Below are 22,421 nucleotides of genomic sequence, written 5' to 3'. Positions count from 1 at the left end.
GGTAGGTATTACCGAGTTGCACACCTCAAGCGACCGGTCGGATGTGTACCAGGGCCTTATAATAATAATAGCACAGTATATAGGTACGTTGAATTATTAATGGCAAGCATAATATTTACTTTGCGCTCGTTATTTTTTTTTATTTCGTTTATGGATAACCCCCCCCCCCCCCACTACGACGGTACCGGAAAGAATAATAATTGATATTTTGTTTGTTATCGCACAAGGGTGAGTGGGGGGGGGGGAAGCTCTTGAAAAATGAATGAAGGCTTCTCCTTAATGAAAATATTTGCCTTCGAACTTGTATTTACAAAAATTATTCTGCCGTAAACGGCGGGGAGGCCATTAGGTGCTTGTTTACATGAACTTGTAATTTTTTTTTCCACAAAAAAAACGTCCGCATAAAAATATCATAATAAAATATGTAGTCTCCACAACTGTGGTCGGGTATGCAGCTGTACAGGTAAATACAAATTCATTTAGTCTCTCGAAATGCCATTATGCGTAGCTGTCACGACAGCTCCATCCAAATCCCCATCATTAACACTTTTCCGTTTTCATGCATATTACTGTGAAAATGTGCCCGTACACACTGATTCGATTACTTGGGTACAATCCGTTTTGGATCTATCTTATACTTCACTAGCCGGAATCTATATGAAACATTTTTAAATCCTTATTAACTTTCTATAACATAATATATTAATACTTATTACAAATAGTATTACCTTTTTGTGTGCGACATCAATTCTGTTGCATTTTTTTCAGCTTGAGTTTTTAACCTTTATTAGCTATGGAAAAAGGAGAGATGAAAAAAGATAGATCCTAGTGCGTAGTAATCCTCTTAAGGAATATAGCGTGAGAGTATAATGTGCCTTTAGGGCTCGGTATGAACTATATTAAAAGTAAAAACCTGATATTTTTATAAGAATTGTACATGGAGTTTCCCAGTGAAAATTGATGTCTTTATAATTGGTTTAATTGTTACTGAAATCGTTATTATTATTTTTTTTTTTTTTTGGTTAGGATAAATCGTTATTTTCACTTTAGGCAGTGATGTGAAAATGTATTATCATTGTCTTCATAATATAATTCGTCAGAGTGGGCAGAAAATGATACATTATTTTTGGTTTGAAAATGTTTCTATTGTTCACGTTTACCTCTCAAAAAGTACCAACAAAATCCGTCGGCAATTATATATTTGACGATCATGAGAATCCACTATATCTGACGGATAGTTTGTTGCCATTCGGTCATCCATTACTTACCGGTTACTGCTGATAATTAATTTGCCGATATGTTTATTTAAAGTACTACTAGATAACGCGGCGCTTGGGTTTATCCCAACACCATTTAGTCAGTTTAGTGGATCAGCAATCCAAACACATCCGACCAAGCATCGCTATCAAGCACTACCTTTTCTAGGCTATCGAGAAGTGTCGAAGCGAACTCATCTGAAGTCTATCAGTTCGCGTCTGAGTACACGATTAGAGAATCTCCAAGTGCGTTAAGACCAAACCGTTAAAAGGTTCTCTCCTTAATAGCGCGCTCCCAAGATGAAATCTCAATCAATTCATACTTCCACTCTCCAAATGTTAACCCCTCAGGTTAAGTTAGAGAGGTTAGTGTTGTCATAGTCATTGACTAGGTGTTGAAACCGATTCTCTTCAGAGGACTTGATTGGTTGTGTTAGGTTAGCTTTGAAAATACACCGTACACGTATGAAATAGCTTGTAAATACAAAAAACTGACTGAAGAAGCCTCAGCCAAATATACTATTACACTTAACCCTACCGGACATAAATTTCGAGTTGACTAAATTAATGTATTTAACTAAGCTTTTGATTATTTATTCGGTCAAGTAAATTGTCTTGCGTAGAATTCAATCACTCTATACATATCATAGTAGGTACTTCAGATTGAAATCTTGGTAAGTCACTATTACTCAGTGGGTGTAACCGAACCCGTTGTGTGATATTATAATATTTATGCGACTTTTTCCCCCCTACTGAAACGCTAATGGTCGATACGGATTTTTATTAAAATTTAAGTGAAGATGTCACAACGCTCATTACCATTTTAATTGAAAAATCTTTTACTCAGTTACCTTCGTGACAGGTTTGTCTTGATTATTTTTTTTTTCTTAAAGCGTACATAATTATTTTATAAACATTTTCATTTTGGTTCCGACATGGCCGATGTCACAATTAATTACAGCTGTATGTATTGTAACGAGCCTCGAGCTGGAGGAAAGCGTAGTGCGTACTAATCTGTCTGGAAAATAATCACCGTCTGCAAACTCAAACCCCCCGAGTTATTGGGAATTTCGCAAGCCCTCGAAGACGATACGTAGTTAAATATATTTTAATCGAATCCAACAAGTTTATATTATGTTACATGGGATAATGGGGGCTTTACAATACTTTCGGCGTTTGAGCGCTCTCATTTTTTTAGACAAAATCGCGCCCCTGACTATACTCTAAAAATTCATAAGAGGACCGTTCCCGTTTTTTTTTCACATTCGCGGTCAAACGTGCAATAATACCTTAGTATTAGTTATTTATTTGAAACTTTTACGCTCTCGGCGGCAAGAATACAGATAATATCTAATAACTAATACAACTAATACATAATTAGTAAAAATAATAATTACTATAAATTACGAGCACGCGTTATTTTCAGCTAAATTAATATTATCAAAACAAAAATCAAAATTATTATAAAAATCATTACACAAATTCAACATGCGATGAACAATATCATTGGTTTCCTTCAATGTCTCTAGGAAATTAAAAAAATATATATTATACACAAAGAAAACGGTTTCGTTTTTTTTTTTAAATCCAGTTTTTTCATTACTCGTTTTTCGCATCCAAATGTGGGCGCATTGATACAAGTTACGAAATCTTGATATATTCATAAATCACAACAGACTTATAAGTTTATTTCTTGATATATTTCCATGTCATTATAAATTACATTTGGATAATCTTTGAATTTTATCGATTGAGACCTATTGGGTCAATGTCAACTTTGATACTTTTCGCCCATATCCGTTTGCATCAGGTATCGATAAACGACTCTAGACCTATAAGTTATACCTCGTCGAGAAGGCAAGTTGGGCACCAATAACATTGGCTCTAATTCATCCCTCTCACTCTCTCTCTCATTCTCCCTCTTTGTGTATAACGCAACCCATAAGGCTAGTAAATTCCTCACGGTGCATAGTGGAAACGCGGAGGTCACAGGTCTGCAGGAATTGTCATAATATCTGAAAGTGATAAAATCACTTTTAAATAAACGCTCTGATGCGAATCTGTGAACAGTAGGTTCAAACCAGTACAGTCTAAACCAATCTATCCCATCTAGGGAAAAAGGGTTTATGATATTGTTTTTAGTTCGTTCATGTTTATCGGTAGTATTACGTTTAAATAATATTCCATACAAATTTGGAACTAATCCGACTATTTGTAAACAAGTTTTAGAGCATCGTAATTTTAAGTTGAAAAATATATACAATTTTTTGGAGGTTTTTTTTTTATTTTTAAGGGGGAAGCGGTGAATTTTTAAAAATTTTAGCCCGATCAAGTACCTTTCAAGTGTGATTTCTGATCTATAGAGTTGCTGTCCAGACACAAAAATAAAAACATCATCATTGTAAAAACAATACATTTCTCAGCTCAGCATCGAAGCTAAGAAAAACTATGATCTGTTCGAGTCATTACAACCGTGTCGATTCGGGACGGTTAATTTTCAGTGTTTTTTTTTTTCACAAACGAGTAAAAGTTGAGTAGTGCTGGACGGCGATTTTTCGTACCACTACCGGCGGCCGTAGAAAGGGAAAGGGGCCTCTCGTGCCGCCGCCACCGCCGGTAGAAGAAATAGACAGTGGAACCGGACCACCGCCGCCTCCTCTTCCATCTGCTCCGTCGACGTGTCCTCCACTCGCCCGCGCATCGTCGACGTCGCGTCGTCATCGTCGACGCGTTGTCGTTTGCCGCCGAGCCGCCTCGCACGCATAAGCACCGGGACGTGTTGTGTAATGCGAAGGGTGGAGGCGGGAAGAAGTGGCGGAGGTGAACGTGGAGGAAGAGGAGGAAGGAAAAAAAAACGTACACACAATACGATTATTGCGCGTGCGCACTAAACACGAACCAGTTGCGTGTCGAAATAACCACCGCCGCCGCGTCCTCGACGAGCCCCGAGTATTATTATTATTATTATTATTATTATTACATATTATATCCGCGGCACTGCTCGCGGTACACCGTCGGTCACCGTCGTGTGTGTCACTGTGAGTTACTTTCGGGTACAAGTGTGCGACGTCTGACCCGGGCTCAAGAGTGCGCGTATACAGTGTCCACAATATTCTCTGTCCCGTCTGCTGTGTTTTATTGTTTGTTTTGTTATTTTCTTGTCGTCTCGTCCGTGCGCTCGACCGCCAAAGACACCCCGAAACCGTCACCCGAACAGGTGTCGTCGTCGACGCCACCGTTGCTGTGTTTGTCTACGGAAGGGTGTTTTCGATTCCACCACCGTGTTCCGTCGATGACGCCCTAGCGTTACGGGGGTGGGGACCGTCGCGCAAGGGTTTAACGCCCCCTAGATCTTTTTTGTGAAAAAAATCAAAAAAAGCCGCCCTGTGTTCGTTTTTTTAATTTGCTTCTTCTGGTATTTTTTTTTTTTTTATAATTTAATAAGATAATTCGTTTTGCCGGTGCGTCCGTTCTTGTCTTCCTCAGTGCGTGTACAAGTGCTACTCGGCCCAAGTGCTGTTCGGTTTCCGCCGTGTGTTCGTCTTATAGCTTCCGTCCGCCCGCCGGAACTGAAAGAAATTAATAAATAATGATTGACGACGTCTGCGGCAGTTACTGTTTTGGATTACCGTTGTACGCGGTAAGTACGATGATTTACAAAATACCCTACTTTGTGTCGATAGCGTTAAAGACCTTTAGTTCTATGTATAAGTAAAATATTGCCCAGACGGGCTGTTATTATTTTCTGAGAGTTTACACTGTGGGTCTTATCTACTTTGTCGGAGATTACAATATACCCGTTTTGAGTTTTGTAGGAATTTACACACATTCGGTAATCCGATGTCCGTGGGGAAGGGGGAAAGCGTAAAGGGTAGGTTAAGGTACTCTAGGAAACTCGCCAACTAATATACGCTGTACTTTGTATATGGTTATCTCCGGCGTTGCTCGGGGTAAAAGGATGAGCACGGACAAGGTTCTGGCTCCGGAAAGTCTCTTACTTAGGTACTTTAAACGTGTGTCCCTCGTACACAGATCACATTAAAATCTTACAAAAAATAAAAAAATAGTTATTATTATTTAATGTAATAATACATAATAATAATTATTATTTATTATTATACGGTTGGACAGAGATAAAAGTAAGAAGAAGATAACTTATTCCTTGCGTTTTGGGTTATGTTTATTTAAAAAATACTATTATTGGTATCTAAATTTAATGTTCAATGTTAAATGGGGGAGTAGGTTAAGTGCCTTCATTTCTTTTAGGCTTTAATTTTATTAAGTATAGTTTAATATTTCTAACTGATCCTAACCTTTTTTTGTGTGGAAAAAATCAAGAAACCTGGCGGACCTCTTCGCATTACTCCCCCCCCCCCACCGGTCTCCATCGTTTATTTAAGATGTACAACCATTGTTTGTTGGGTGGCGGTCGGCAGACAGCCCTCATCGGCCTTACACTCACAAAGTCAATCTTATCCTAACCTAACTCAACCCAACCCAACCCAACCTAATCGAAGTACCATACGGATCCATGTAAGACGAACAGTCCCCAGCGTTCTCTTTTGTGAGCACACACATTATTGATACATGTCCTGGGCCCAGTTCCATCGAATATTTTTTAAGTGTTAAACGAACCTATATATCGATTAAAACGTTGGTTAACGCTAAATCATGGCTCGGCGATTTAAACATTCTACTATTGAGCTATTAAGATTTTCATTTGTGGTAGGTCCGAGTGTTCGTGGACGCGCACTGGGACTTGTATAATATGCGTTTTTTAAGAGTGAAAGCCTCTCAACATAGAAAGCGGTAGGTAACGTGATCGCGATAGTTTTTGTAGTCTACCAAGTCACCGGGGTCCATATATTTCATAAAAAGTAATTTTTTTTTTACAAAAATACATTAGTGGGTACATATATATTATATAGCAGCGTGTTTTTTTTTTTGAGGGATCCAAACGGTTTTCTTTGTGTTTCACATCGACCAAACCTGTTAAATATATGCGCCTGATTAACGTGGGTAAGCCGTACACATAATACAACACTGTCCTCGCCGCCGCCGCCGTCGTAGTCCAATGGTTTAGAAAACGAAAGTGAATATTTGAATATGGTTGTTTCCGTCGCACGCTGTAATAGCCCGAACCTTTTTTTATTTTTATTTTTTATTTAATCGTACCGGTGTCCTTGTAATACATGTGTGTGTGTGTGTGTGGACCTATTAGGTATACTACCGACTGTAGCAATTCAGATGCGAAGAGGAAAAGGGGGGGGAGGATGGAAAACGAAAACGTTAAAGCGCCCAGGTACGATATTATTATTATGTGTTAATCCACATTATACACGTCGCGTGTAACACTCGGCACAATAATATAATACTATATACATATCGACGGTGATCCGGTCGCATAATATTAAGTGAAAAGTCCTTCGGACTTAGGTCGTCTTCAAGAACTTTGCGGCAAACGTGTTTTTAATGGCGATACGTTATGTATGTGTTTTTCTCCGACCGGGTATGTATGTAAGCGCGCCTAACCTTAAAATCGTCTCTCGACCTTAACACCGTCGTTGTACAATACCGTCTAGGTACAAATTAAATATTCCAACATATTTTTACCCGAAACTTATCTATTAATAACATATTGGCGTACACGAAAAAAAAAGGGCTAATTTTTTGTAGACACCATATTTTGTTCGTCTATATTTTTCCCAAATGGAAAAAAAATGCAAAATCTAAGATTTCAACGCACCGTACGCGTGTTATCGGTCTAATAGTCATGATGAAGATGATAAAAAAAAAAAAAAAACAATAAACTCAGTAATGCGCGTGATAAACCCAAGAACAAAACAAATCGCACACACACATACTTATGCAAATAATAAGCACATGACACCTATAATATTACTATCTAATCGTACACTCACACGCACAAACACTGTGCACACGCTGTATAATATGCATTGACCTAATTCTAGTGCACGGCACACGCGGCGATTGCGCCATCACCGACTGTGTTCCGCGGAAATAAAACCACGCTCCAAGTCCAATACAACATGTTATGCTCAATATACAACACTTTGTCAGCGCATAATTAAAATTGTACATATTTACATAAGTTTTCAAGTGCGATCCGATCCGGCAGAAATAAATCTAGAATGGCTCCGGCGAAAAGCAGCCGACGTCCCCCTGATCTGCGTGGGAGTTGTTTATTTGCAACCAAAAGACAAGAAAAGATTATTGCCTATTGCGCAGTACGTGGCCGACATTGAAATGAGATGTTTGTCGTGACCATAATATCACCAGCTGGCCGTCAGCTTAAACACCGTAAACGGTCGTGACGAACTTAGGTACTATTTATGAGCACTCGAAGGGGACGTTAGCAAGTAGAACCGGATCAAAGTGCGTCGACAGAGCCGAGCGAGTCGGAACCAAGAGTATCGACGGACTTAGGATTAACTGTAGGCCCCGTTCGCTTAGTTTACACACTGCATTTGATGCGCCGGTTGATTGTCGGTAACCCAAGACACAAAGGAACGCCAATGTTTGGCTATAGCATTTTGTCGACTCTCGCGCAGTTGCTGATGAGTTGCGGGTATCGTGGAAAATATACATGCATCAGCAATGGCCAATGGAAATACTCGAAATACGTACACTATTCGTGTAGGACCAATAAAAGTTTTTCGACAACACCGGCCAAGTAGGTATCACCTGACACCGATGCCCTGGCAAAGCATTACAACAATACGCTCCCTGGCAATTTAGCGTTAAGTCCTCCACGCCATATTTTCTACGTACGCGTAACACAGTGTGGTGTTTGTCAATATTTTGATCGCCTGACTCGACCAAAGAGATGACGACGATAAGAGAGGAGAATATAATACAATTGCTGCAACGTGGCTGCCATTGTTATCGCGTCTATTGGGAGACGACCGTCTTCCGGTTGGCCGCAAAAAAAAAAAAAAATTAATAGTTACAACCAAAACGGTCGAAGAAGAGTGGAAACGCCGGAGAGTGAGAGTGAGCCAGAGATAGAGAGAGAGCAAGAGAGTGTACATGAGTGTATCACACACACGCTTTATTACATGGCATAATATAATGTATTATATTCTCTGTACATGGCGATGATAACCTCTTGGCAATCGCCGTTTCAAGGTCTGCCGACGTTATAATAATGTTGTGTACATTGTACATGTGTATATATATATACACTAGTTATCCACCTCCACCGTCTCTGTGAACGGATGCAGCAAAATTTTAAGTATGTATTTTTTTTTTTGCCTGTACCAATTCGTGCAATCAGAACGATTCGGACTGACCGCCGGGAAAGCTGCTAAACCGCGGTAACGTTTTCAATGCAAACGGTTATATATTTTAATACAACGTTGCACATAGTATAAAAATATATATACACACATGCTTATTGGGTAACGTGATGTCCGCGTTGGAAGGAAAGGATCAGTCGCACAGAGTCGCCCGTACTCTGTACGAGACTGTTGGGCAATCTCTTGTTTTACAACCGTATCTGCTGTTCGCCGGACGCGTTATAATGTTATCGGAGTTACACATTTCACACGGCAGTGTACTCGCGTAGAATTGTCTGTACTCACCTGTATTATAAACTGTGTCGCAATAGCGAAATCTACACAACCACCGCAAGCGTATACGTTGTATACCACGTTTTTGTGTTATCCAAAAACCGTATCCGTACCTATACAGTATACTAATGTTGTAGGTATATATATGACACTCGAGTGTGTTCATAAGCTTTTAAAACATAATCACTTGTCCCGTCGATACTGATAAATCGCGATTGGAAATATATTATATCCTCGCCCACTACGGTCCTATCTTCGCGTTGCTCCTAGAAATCGTACGGGAGTCCTTGTCCCTACAATAAAGGGACATTCGCCTGCTGTACATTGGGTTTTTAAAGGGTTCTGATACCGTTAAAGAGTTGTCATTCTCGCATAGTGAGGAGATTATCTTAGAACCTCAGATAGGTTGCGTTTAGTCGGTGAACTTATGAAAGAACCCGTGTTAACTTTTGTCTCCTTTCTCCAAGCACCGTCCACGGTCCATCTGTATACGATTCTCAAGTGCTAATTCTTCGAGCTCGTGTCTCAAACACATATTATTTCTGTCATGCTACTCCCGTCTTCTCTATTTCATAGTCCATACACATAACACAATAATGTCACAGCCTATCGATTATCACTGGCTTTACTGCTGTTTTCATGCAATCGTTTGCTAACACAAATCCGCTTTTCCCGGACACGGCGGTCACGCTCGGTCGGTGTATGGTACAGTGCGACGCTTGTTGTTAGTTTTCCTATTAGGTAAAACAGGTAATCGTCGTTATCAACGGTAACCGTCGTGTTGCGCAGTGTGCACCGATTTGCAATCGAGTAATGCCGCTTTTAAAGTCTACCGGTTGTGCGGCCTATATGGCTTAGGGACAACAACAATAATAATAATAAGTTTAACCGCCGTCGGTCGTATGATAATCGATCCGGTCGGTGGGATCATATTATGGTATATTATATTCTCTTCACGGGTACAATAATAATCCCGTGCAGTCCCGGAAAACGTAGCAGCCGGTAAACATATCTGCCGGAGAACTTTTACTATATTTTTCGGAGCTTACGAAACAAATCGGCCTTGGCCTTTCTTTTTTCAACCTAACCTTACCTGACCGACGTGCGTGTATTATACTAAACGATGAGCGTCTCCCTCGCCCTCCTCCCTTACCCCTTTTACTTAATAATGACCCTTTTTGTGCTGCCAAACAATATAACGTGTAAGACAAGCGAAAACGAGCCGCCCTTTTATGTTGTCCAAACATGGTTTTTTTGAACGAACCTCGCCGGTTATTGTTCGTGTACGATTATTATTATTATTATAATTAAATAATATATTATGCATCTGTACATTCTATACACCAACGCTTTGTCTAGTGCGGGTCGGCCGAAATCAGACGCCTCTAAAATACACACATACATGTTATCATCGTCATCATTGTGTTTTCCAATGCCAAATTGCATAGCGGCGTCAGTACAGTGTAATATTATGCGATTTCGTTAATTTTGACTTGCTCCAAGGTCGACGAGTGTGTGTGTGTGTGCGTGTTGTGAGAAGCGCAGAGAGAGAGCTCAGATAATACACAATTATGCGAACCGTTGTAATATAATATACTGTTATTGTTATTTGATTTCTGTTTTTTCGGTTCGGCTTTCATCCTTTCCTATATAAAAAAATCAAAATCAAATTATGGCCAGATCCGATACGGTTCTAGGGAACTAGGAAGAGGAGAGCGCGGTGATCGAGGCTGAACTGCTAGAATGTGAGAACACGGTGTAGTGCTCTTACAAGGCGGTTGGGTATATATGAAATGGGCGACAGCGTTTGATGGAATGACGCGGCCTCGAACGGCAGGTCGTCGTAGGATGACAAGATCGCCGCCACGTTGCTCTCTCACAGCCGCCCATGCCAAGGTTACCGGCAGAAAACTTGCACAATTTTTACTTTGCACAACAGCTATACACGGCATTCCGCCGTTCAACCGGTAGGAAAAATATGTTATTTCCTACCACGGCGCGTATGCACGATAAAAATAATAATAATAATATAACAGCTTATACTTGGTTATTATTGGCGACCCACGACGACTATGGGAGTGGTGAATGTGCTTGCAATAACGCACGCGCGCCTTTATTAATATACATAATGAATTTATCCTGTATCGTTAGTTGTGCGCTGTTCAGAATCGTACCGAAAGGCAAAACGATATATCGTGTAGAGATAACAATGCTCGTCCATGGTTGAATAGCCTTTGCACTGAATTTCGCTGGAAACCTATCGTCAAAGTAGATTTCCTTCTTAGATCGTGAGCGTCAAATTTAGTAATTGAACGGCTAATTTGCTAAATGGCTTCATTTTACTACTATAAGCCTATAGTATACTGTATACTTTGTAGGCTCTATAGCTGCATACTCTGTAGTAACCGGCAGCAATTGGCTAAAATAAGACTATTCAATTAAGCAAAAAAAAAAAAATACTCTATAATTGAAATGTCTCTCTCCCTTGCTCGCCGGGAGGGGCGGCTCGTGCAAATATTTGATCTTAACAGCAATCACTTTCAAACGGGTTAGTTTGAATTGTTCAATTCGAGCACCGAATCCTCTTAAATGCGTCCATGTATTCGAGTGGCTCGACGGAGAACCGCTAATGACGAATGCGTTCACAAGGCCCACACCGTCTTGGAGCTGACATGGGCTGTTGTTTTAGTTTGTTTTTATTTTACTATAAACTTAGACGCCCGGGGACCTGCGAATGACTAATAGATAATAAATACAGCTCTGTAACCTCAGATTTAACGACGGAATTTTTCCTCATTACTTTATGGACGAGCCCCGTTTCTATGGTAATGACGGCGATTACAACTAAAGCGCTTACCGGATTAGTGTACCACGACTTCGAACCTACCATAATGTGTTTCCACTGTGACGACACGACACAACACATTAATAATAATTGCATTGATTACTTATAGTGTGTTTACTACCTACTGCCTGTTCGGGCACCATCACAAAAATGATACGATTGTTGATTTATACTTTTATTTAGCTGTTGATATTTGTTAATGTTAAACAAAATATCGTATAATAGTATTAATATACTAATATTATGACGACACATTAGTACATTGGCATATATTAGTGCCAATATAGTAATATTATTATTATGTTGTCCACTGTAACTTGTGCGTCCGACGTTTACCATGTGTGCGTATCGTGGCAACTGACCTTTCTCAGCAAGGATCAGGTTCTACGTTAACTATGCGACCGGACTAAGCAGTACAATTTTTGCACGACCATTTTTTTCGTCCAAGAAGGCGGCATGACAACAAAATGTTCACATTGGCTGATATAGAACACACTTATTATAATTTGAAACAGGAGCATTGTACTGTGTAAGAGTATATTCCAGTAATTCGACGACGTTCGACCCAAATAGGTATAGTTTTGTGCGTGTCGTCTATAGAACACAATAACGTTATGTTATTGTGCGATAAGCGAGCATGGGAAAACTTCATTGCACAATCATTTGAGCCATTCGAAAACCGACACCCGAGTACGCATCGTAAAATTTACTATAATAAACAATTTATTTATCATTTTTGTTTTTTATTATAAGAAACGACAACAAAAAATTGCACAGATGTTGCACCGACCAAATGGTATGTATAGCACATGACTTGTTTTTAATATTATATTATATTTGTTAGGAGACTTGTTTTTTTTTTAAATATTGTATCGTTGAGGATTTAATTTTTTTTTTTTTGCGTACCGTAAAAACCTCTTGATACATTTCGCAGTGTTACATTAAGTTGACGCGCTTTTCAAGTGGTTTTTGAATATTTTTTATACTTATAATTTTTTTTTTTTGTTGTTAATTCGTTGATCAACCAACGACGCAACCTCTCGGGTTCTGTGCTCGAAAAAAATATAGAGTAAAATAATAAGATTATTTAAGCGCTGTGTAAACATTATTCTTATTTGTTGTTTTTTCCTCGAAATATTTATGTTTTTTATTTTCTGTTCATCGAGTTGTGTATAGTAAAATAAAATTACATATCAATACAAATCACGGGTCATTCAAGAGTTTGGAAATAAATAAAATGCCCGGCCTTTGTATAGACCACACTCGACCCTGCTCAGTCGTTGTTGGAGAGAATTAGGGGTAGAGAAATCCCGACGGGACTCCGGTATCCAATAAAGAAAAAAAAACTATGCACAACCTATGCGTGTTGAATTTCACTTAGGTCGAACGAGAAAAAAACGGCTGCGCATAAAAAATGCACACAGTCTCTATAATAGTATCCAAGAGCGTTTTTTTTTCAGGCTAACTCTCCTATGACCAAGGTCAAGGCCGTGGACATGCTGCAGAGAAAATGCGTGCGCGCGGAGATACCTGCTTGGATGCAAGACTATAATATTTATTATTATAATACTCTTATAAAAATAAAATCCATTGTACTTAACGTTTCTTAAAAAATAATAATAGTAAATAAACTTCAGATGCCATCCTCGCGTATGTGAGACATGTAAACTCGGGTCGGCTTTGTGGTTATATGCGACACACAACAACCAATTTAAACCGTACTCCGGCACGGCGTTATCTCAACAGATGATAGTGAAACTCTGTGGTAAGTGTGAACCCCTATTTTGTGTGTCTTGGATGCGAAAAACGTCGACTCGGAATCCGTTTGCGGTTTTGCGTCGCCTAAAATCAGATTCGATTTATGCCACCTCCAGTTGCTAACCGAGTTAAAGTTTGTAACACTTTGGGTTCCGACATTTGGGTTTGTATTTTTTTAATTTTTTTATACAGACCAATTCGACATGTTCAGCGTAGGTAAAAATGCTATCCAAAAACTACAACTTACAGGGTAATTAAACCTGATAAATAAATTTATACATAAAACAGTCCATACGAATCTCGTGTAATTCTTAGTAAACTCCTGTCGGGAACACCCGAGGATAATTTGTGATTAAAGAGGAACAACTGGGAATATAACACAGCCGATGTCCATTACAGTAGACATTTTTATTTTTTATTATTATTAGTCACAGTTAATTTTAATTTTAAATAGAACAGTGCGATTTACATAAAGACAGGCGTGTATCAAAAGCCGAGTACATGACGCGCTTTTTTTATACCATTTGTTTGTGTTTGTTAACTGCAAACTGGACTACATAATAATTAGTACCTACCTATATCATATTATTATTTCAACCCTATCGCTCTCTTTACGGTGGTGTCCGGTGCTGCAGGTAGGCAAAGGATTTTAATACCTCGGTTTGGTTAACCGCTACCGTTTGTGTGTGTGTGGATCATGTATGTATGTACGTACACACACAACGTATTGCGTTATTATATTAAATAATAATATTATGTATGTACCGTTTGTGTATTATCGGAGCCACTGCCGCCGGAGAAAAGTGAAAAGTGAATTTACAATGTAAACACACAATTATATTATTCCCTCTACCTACTTGTCCATAACACTTTTGCCGGTGCCTTCCTCGTCGAGGCCCCTTCTCCGGTTGCCATTTCTTTGGAGAAATATAAATCATCGGCTCCGCGCCTGGACTTCTTTCACCGGCCCGTAATTTCTCCTGCCCGACAATAATAATGTTATTACATTATGCATTATTTGTATGTATACACACACAGGACGGATGTCGTAACGCCACCGACCCTAAAATATATCTATATTACCGTTTCGTAACAGCAGCCGCCGTGATAAATCGTAGTAGATCACGCTGGAGAGACGGCGATCACTGTGTATTCACATTTCACACAATAATATCATAAATACGTACCTATTTATGTAGCTGCGGTATAATAATAATAATAATAATAATATCGAAATGCGCGCGTGTGGGCCACCGTACGATGTAGCCAACAATATTATAATAATAAATAAATATAGTATACACAATAGTAATTATCATGTGTAATGATTAATCGACGCGTTTATAATTACAAACATAACAATATGTTTTACATCGACCGACTTTTTTTTTTTAATGCGCTTTCGTCGTTGTGTGTGTGTGATTTGAAGAGTTTATTCGGTCGCTTGTAAACTATACTCGTACACCAAACAGTAATAATTATTATTATACGACTATTAAGCGTAACGTTTTTTTTTTTTTTTTGTCACACCGCCGGTCGCTTACAGCATGTGTTCGTGTGTGTCCAAAACCAATGTCATCCGAGTCAAGAGTAGAGGAATAATTATTATTACTTCAGTGTGTGTATTCCGCCGATTTGACCTTGTAACAGATAGTAAAATAATATACATATATACACTCGTGTACGTGCAATATATATACCTACATTAATTTATTATTGTTACAATGACAAACGCATGTCGCCGCGCATACAAGCCTTTCTATTATCACACACAATTTCACAAGTATACCTATGTATATATATATATACAAAGTCACAATAATAATAATATAATTATAACACAACGTTAGAATACTTACTCGAACACAACCGTAATAAGTCGGCGCACTGGCCGTTATCGACAAGTTAAAATATTCTGTTATGCGTCCAATCTTTGGTGGATAAAACATTTATTTTAAAATATAACACAGTCGACCCCGGGTTCGAACAACATTCTCCGGTAGCGGTGGTGATATTATTTAGGGCCGGGAGATTGTTCAGGGCGACGGCAGGTAACGCTGAACATTATCGTTTTTTTTTTTTTTTGTTTCCAACTAAGTACAAAATCCGGTCAAGGATTCCGAAACCCTCGTCGGCGACCGTATGGAAAGTCTTTCGAAAATCATAATATAATGTTAATAAACTGTAAATTGTAATGATGAAAAAAAAAATAAAAAAAAGGAACACGACCCACCCAACGACCTAACAACCAAGTATACAATTTCTATGGCCTTGCCACCGTCGACTCGATGCAGATTCAATTATCCGTGTACGCCGCGTATAACATATTTATATTAATATTATTATTTATACATGTCCGATTTAGGCCGGTCTGAGGTCGAATTTTTAATTTGGAAACTTGTCTGGGTCGATTTGGACGAGTACGGGATCTCATATTAATGTTGCCAAATCGGAAGCATGGGGAAATATAAGAAGCTCTTCTATCATTATTTTGTCCTTTTGTGCGCTGTCAGGATCTTTATCAGTGTTATCCTAGCGGTGGCTTAAAATGTCTAGTCAGAACATAATATTATAATACAGACCAACTCAACCGTAATACGACCTTTCTAGAGCACAACTACGTTCAGTCGTGTCGTAACTCTCGAAAAGCGCAAAAGAACTCAAATTTCGAATAGTAAAAGTAGATAAAAATGTCTGTATTATATTCTGATGGAGGAAAACAACAAATACGGGATACGCTTCACCATTAGACACGCCGGATCACACAGGAAATTAGATATTGGCCGCACAGGCCAAAAATGATAACACCAAGTTGTTATAGAAATACTTTCAATAGAGAAAAAATAAATAACATTAGAATAATTAACTGTGCTCAACGGTCGGCGAATGAAGTCGTACTTGTAATGAGATCAATACTAAAAGAAATCAATGAGTTTTTTACTGAATTATTTAAAAATCATAAATTCTTTTTGTTAAGATAGAATAAGGCTTTACAAAACAGAAAAAAGTGAATTAATATGTGCTAATCAAATGTTATGAAATGCTCTTTTAAATATTCACCGTCGGAGAATATTTGACGTTTTGACTTGTGCTGTGATTTATGCATGTAAAAAGAATGTGCGACACAGCCATCATTTCAAATAAGACGTGGCTATGTATTGCATAAGAATTTTAACGATATCAAAAGGTAAGACGGTCGTAAGATATGCAGAACAAAAATCAAAATACTGTTATAGGTCTGAGTGTGCGCTTAGAAATTAATATTATAGGGAAATGTTTTTGAGCCGCCTTAAAGCCTTTTTTGTAGGTAATGCAAATTCTAATTACCTGTGGTCGAATAATTTTTTAACTTTTTTACTTATCGAATTTTATTCTACCACACGACACGGCCATGTCAAAGGAGTTATAACCACCGAAATGGTGATGCCAGTTTCATCACGCTCTAAACCGTCATACTTTAGTAAGTGTGGATATTTTCACCTCAATAATAATAAAATGATTATTTGAAAATTACCGGGCTTTTAATACTTAAGTGGCGCTGACTTTTCCTTCTCCATCCAAAATATCCATATTTTGTCTTTTGCTAGCCGGCTTACAAATTGTACTATTAATAAACACGGTAAAAAAAGGGTTATCCAAACTTGTCAGCTGTTAATAGGAAAAAAGCGAGGCGCTTATCATGTTTGATTGTAGTATGCACCTATATACATGTGTATAAATATTGTAATGAAATCAAAATATGACAAGTCTCGTCCCTTATTTGTATGCTTGTCAAAGATATATTATGTCCATCCCGTGTCCACTGGGGAGGTCGCTGTCATCGGACCTTTCGACCCTGATGTTTCTCAGCGTGTGTAAAACATAATAATATATAATATGGATTTTCACTTTCAATGGACGGCGGTCCTTAAACACACAGTCCATTCCCATTTCCCATTCATGCTCAACACGCGAGTAGGTAGGTACCTTTCCTTTTCGACAGAATATAATATATGTTTCTATTCTTCATAATATTATTGTTATTATATACGGTGTGTTCGCTTTCCGGCGGCGACGGCGCGGCGTGGCAATATAATATAATAATAGTATGGTCAAATAAAGTATTTCTAGTATCCATTAATCGCAAAAAAAAACGCCATTTCCGTTTTTATACGTACCTTCGGGTATGAATATTTCTTTTTATTCGACGAAAAAAAAGAGCCAAAAAAACACTAGCCGAGACCTTTTTTCACCGAAGAAATTTCCATTGTAGCGGCCAATGTAGTGTTTGGTGTGCGTGTAGTTTTCAGTACTTCAGTCGTATTCGCTTCGTCGTCTCGTTCGTGTTACCAACATACTTACAACGGAGAATTATTAGTGTATCATATCGAAAAGTTAAGTCTAAAGTGCCAAACGTGTGCCGCAGTGATGTCGGACCCATAGACCGCCTTTTCTTCGCATAGGCCGTGTTCTCGCAGTGTCAACTACCCGAAAGCCGCACCAAACACATATTATATGAGAGGTATGTCTGAAAGTGAGTTAAGAAAAAAAAACCCGTATTCGATTGGGAGACCGCCCCTAGTAGGTAGGTTGGTTAAGACTAAACTTGATTTAAAGACGAAAAGGTTAAATCGCCGTTTATCGTCCCTAGAAATTGACCCTTCGAGATCAAACTCGGAGGGGTTCTTTTTTGTTTAAGCCCAACAAATATTTGATACTTAACCAAAACTATTGGTTAATTCATACCCCAAAAGAATGTCACCGGATCATGTTTATTCTTTAAAGAAAAAAACCAGTTATCATCAACGCTGATGATAACCGTACTAGGCTTGAGCAATCCGTCCAAGTCGACCTACCCGTCGGGAGCATCTCAAAGTTCGTGCAAATTTTGAAATGCATCCGTTACCATAGTTTATGCGGTAGTATTGAGTAGGAAAAATAATAGCAAACGTGCTCCTCCCCTAAATCCGCCATTGGGCAGCAGCGTAGGAGTAACAGTGTCAGACGCAATCTCCGTGTGCGTAGCTGTTTAAACAAAAACGAAAAACTTAAAAAAAAAAATTTGTTTTTAAAGAAAGAAAAGAAACGCGACACTGCAGTTTTATGAAACCAGTACTCGAGGAACTAATGTACACGTGCGTTCGGTTTTGTTCTAGGTGTAGTGCTTAGGTTTTTGATTTTCCACATAACGCCAGTATCCTTCGATAGCGGTTTCGTCGGCTCAATAAATAATATAAGACAACTACTACACGTGCGTCTGACATTTGTAATAACCATATTCGCCGCGCTCGCTCGGCAATCGCATAACATTAAAATTGTAATTATCATTATCATTATTATTATTATTTGTTAATTTCGCCGTTGCTTCGTTGGGTGACCGAGAAACATTTCGAAGCAGATGAACAGCGGATCGTTACATCAACACGTCTCAAGTATATTATACAGCACACTTAAAACGTTACTATAATTATTTTTTATTTTCGCACGACACGACGCCGCCCTTCAACTTCTACTTTCATCGGCTCGTCCGCTGCCCTAGATACCGTTTTTTTCCTATCTACAGGGATGGCAACGGCGCACAACGTGCACTAGGCATATCTAAGTACCGTCGAACTGATGAACGCCAGGTAATCCCTGGTTAATTACCTGGCGTTAATCAATCGTTAGTTAATACAATAAAAAAAAATTATATCACTTACCTAGATGGGAGGAGGAGGTTCACGAGATTTTAATTACTATTATCAAAGAACATTAAAAAAAAAAATCTAGTACCGGGATCTAACTTTAAACCCCTTCCCCCCTTTGTAGACGCCATTATGTGTGTGCCAACTTTACGACTTATATCGCGCAACTAGTGTTAGGTATAGCACGTCATAGTGTAACACTATAATCTGTTATGTGATTGTAGCTTAAATTACGAACTCAAGTTTTATCGATAAGAAAATAGTTCTATATTTAGAATTCTACATTTTTGTAATATTTCTAGGAAATGAAAGTGTGTTTTGTTATGAGATTATGGCTAATATTAGGCCAATTAATTAATGTTACAGTAAAAAGTAGGTAACAACAATACGGCCAATTAGTTTTATTATATGTAAATGGTCCGTTTATCATAATTTATTACCTAAATCACCTATAAATCATTAATAATTAATTAGATTACTGAATATAATTAAATATAGAAATGGTAAAAAATTCAGCGAGTTTTTGTTTATGTCCAACAAATACTTTTTACTTATAATAGGTAATAATAATTAGCAATTTACCCCAAAATCGTACAAGGTTTTATCGGTAGAATTATAAACTTAGTCACTTATATGTGTATTAAAAATTAACATCCAGTTCTTGGATGTTAACCTACATCTTCCGAAAAGAATTATTGAACAAATATCGACAAGAAATTTCAATAATATATATATTTTATACTTTTTAGTGCCAGGCTTTCTTAAACTTTTAGTCTTTAGTATTTTTTAACTTTTGGCTTTTTTAATGGAGCGCATCATATTTGTTTTATTAGAACGTGTATAATATTACAATTTAGTCTACTTCAACAAATTTAGTCATATTTTAATATTATGCTTTTTTACAGATGTTTCAATTTATAAAACTTGTAGGCTTTTTTTTTTAGATAGACGAGCAACTCGTACAACGTGACACACCCGATATCGCTCGAACGTTAATGTCAGACTAATACATTAGGCTTTGCTAATCCACTCTGTTCAATTTGATCTCACGACGTTCGGCAGTTTTGTTGCGATTGATTTGGCAACAGCCAAAAAACAAAAACAAAGAAAAGCGTCTTATCCGTTCGGTACACAGCATTAGCGTTCGGTAATTTTTGTCCGTCGATTAAATAATACCAGTTTTTGTTTTGTTTTATTGGTGCGATTGTTGTACCACGTAAGTATAACCGAGAATTTAGTAAGGTATAACACAATAATGTAGATTAGACATTATGTGTGACCCGGATAAGTATTACAAGTCGACGCACTCGAAAAACGTGACATTTTTCCAATAGAAAAACGAAAACGAATACTATACATGTATTATATTATTATGTGTTTTACTTTATATCCCCGTTCGAGTCGAGTAGTTGCCATTTAAACTCGATTAATTACTCTGAGCGTACTGCCGTTAATTTCTTTCTATTGTACACATTTTTAAGGGCATTCATTATAGTATATATAATATTTATCACAACTCCATATCTCGTGTGTTATCTTGAATTTTTTTCCTTCAAATAATACACACACTCATAACATGTTGCACGCTCGGAAAAAAATATAAACGTACGACGGAGCGCGATACAGATTAATTATTGTGTATTTAAAAAGTCAATAAACTTTCGGTTATTCGTTTATCCTGATATTTTATGCACGCCCAAGACGGACATGGATTTATAACCTAAACTCGAATTCTCTGCACTCATAAATTACTTAAGGATAGCACTTTCGGACGTCTCAAAAGGTTGAATTGCATAAGTTTTGCAAATTTATCCTTAGGTGCGCTTTATAGAATTTCGAGTAAAACGGCTCGTCAGGATTGAGATCTGGTGTTTATTTAAAAATACCTGGAAATATTATTAAAAACCAGTATGGCGAGTTATGTACTATACCATTGGATTCGGCGTTAATAGAAATTATTTTAGACCATTAGCGATTGGTTGTGTGGGCGTACATCGCATAATATTAATATGATTGTTTCTTTGTCGGGTTGTCCTGATTTTTTTGTCACGACCGGTTGAAGTGCGTTTAAAGGAATGGTATCGTTCCTATTACTTGAAACCATAACTGAAATTAAAAAAAAAAAAAAAAAAAACGTGTGCAATTCCGTTTGGGTTGACCCTCTTTTGATTTTCGTCCAAGAGAACGTCATGTATATGACTATTTTCATATCGTTGCAAGCGTGACTTTCTTAAAACCGATTCGGGGAGAAGGTTACGCGCTATTCGATAACCCCAACTGTCGCGTCGTTCGTGTGTCCTAAAACGAAATCCGACGTGGCTTTTTTTTTTTCATTATTATTATTATTACAGCTACTATCGGCCTATACCGCGATTACGACATAATAATGTGTATATGGTCGAAACACGACACACACATATACTATATATATATATATATATATATTATATACTTCAATGGCCGTATATAATATAATTATTAGTTCTTATAATATGTCTCAATCGTCGTTCCAATTATTTTGTCGTCGACGACGTCCTGACCACACGTCGAAAGTATAATAATTGTGTTGTTCGTGCGACTTACGGCCGCAGAGTTTGCCCGAGTCTAGATAATATTGTTATATTTATTGTACTCTATTGTCCGAAAAAAAAAATCGCACGTTTATCATTCATCATGCGAATAGTCTGCGAGCGGGATTAACTTTCGACTAATACTGTGCGGCATTGGCGGTTTTGACTGATGAATTATTATTGTCTCTGAAGCGATTATTGCAACATGAGCATACACACGTCACATAGTATCCGCTTATCGAATTAACATATTCAGAAAGACCCGAACGTTATTAGCGTTTTTTTTTTTTTTTGGTCTGTAATTCATTTTTGTATCCGTCCTAATCAATGTAATATGATAATTAAATAACTTGTTTTTCTGGAATTCGGATAGGAATCACGCAAATTACTATTATGATGATATGTTAAAATATTCGTTTAACTCTTAGTATTCAGTTATAATAAAATTAATGATACTTGTCGCCAATAGATGAGGTGGTCATTGATACAATATCATTGATAGTTGGTATAGTTGATACGTGCCCACCTCTACTTGTCATAATTATAATATTATATAGTTTTAATGAGTTTTACTTCCGTATAAGAAAAACATACATGACGTGCATTGCTTGTAAATATTTTTAATTTATCGGTAAGCTACCTGGCAAGAAGGGTTGTCCTGAAAATTGAACAAAACAGTAAAATTATCATCATTAACTAAACTTATACAATTTGTATTTTATGTTTAAACATACACA

At 37.8% G+C, this 22,421-nt stretch overlaps 1 protein-coding gene across 1 annotated transcript in view; it reads left to right on the top strand.

Annotated features, from left to right (window-relative positions):
- Window positions 1-4,129: 4,129 nt before the first annotated feature.
- Window positions 4,130-22,421, top strand: part of LOC126833033 (transcription factor Ken) — a 33,199-nt gene continuing 14,907 nt past the window's right edge. Inside the window, 1 exon segment of the mRNA XM_050564148.1 lies at window positions 4,130-4,896. The gene's annotated coding sequence lies outside the window, so the exon portion shown is untranslated.

Source organism: Adelges cooleyi, unplaced genomic scaffold (genome assembly GCF_023614345.1).
Source record: "Adelges cooleyi isolate 19-005CV unplaced genomic scaffold, UGA_ACOO_1.1 ACOO_flye_CR_arks_rails_tigmint_CR_PRNA_1, whole genome shotgun sequence".
Taxonomy (NCBI): Eukaryota; Metazoa; Arthropoda; class Insecta; order Hemiptera; family Adelgidae; genus Adelges; species Adelges cooleyi.
This window is presented reverse-complemented; position numbering and strand designations above follow the sequence as displayed.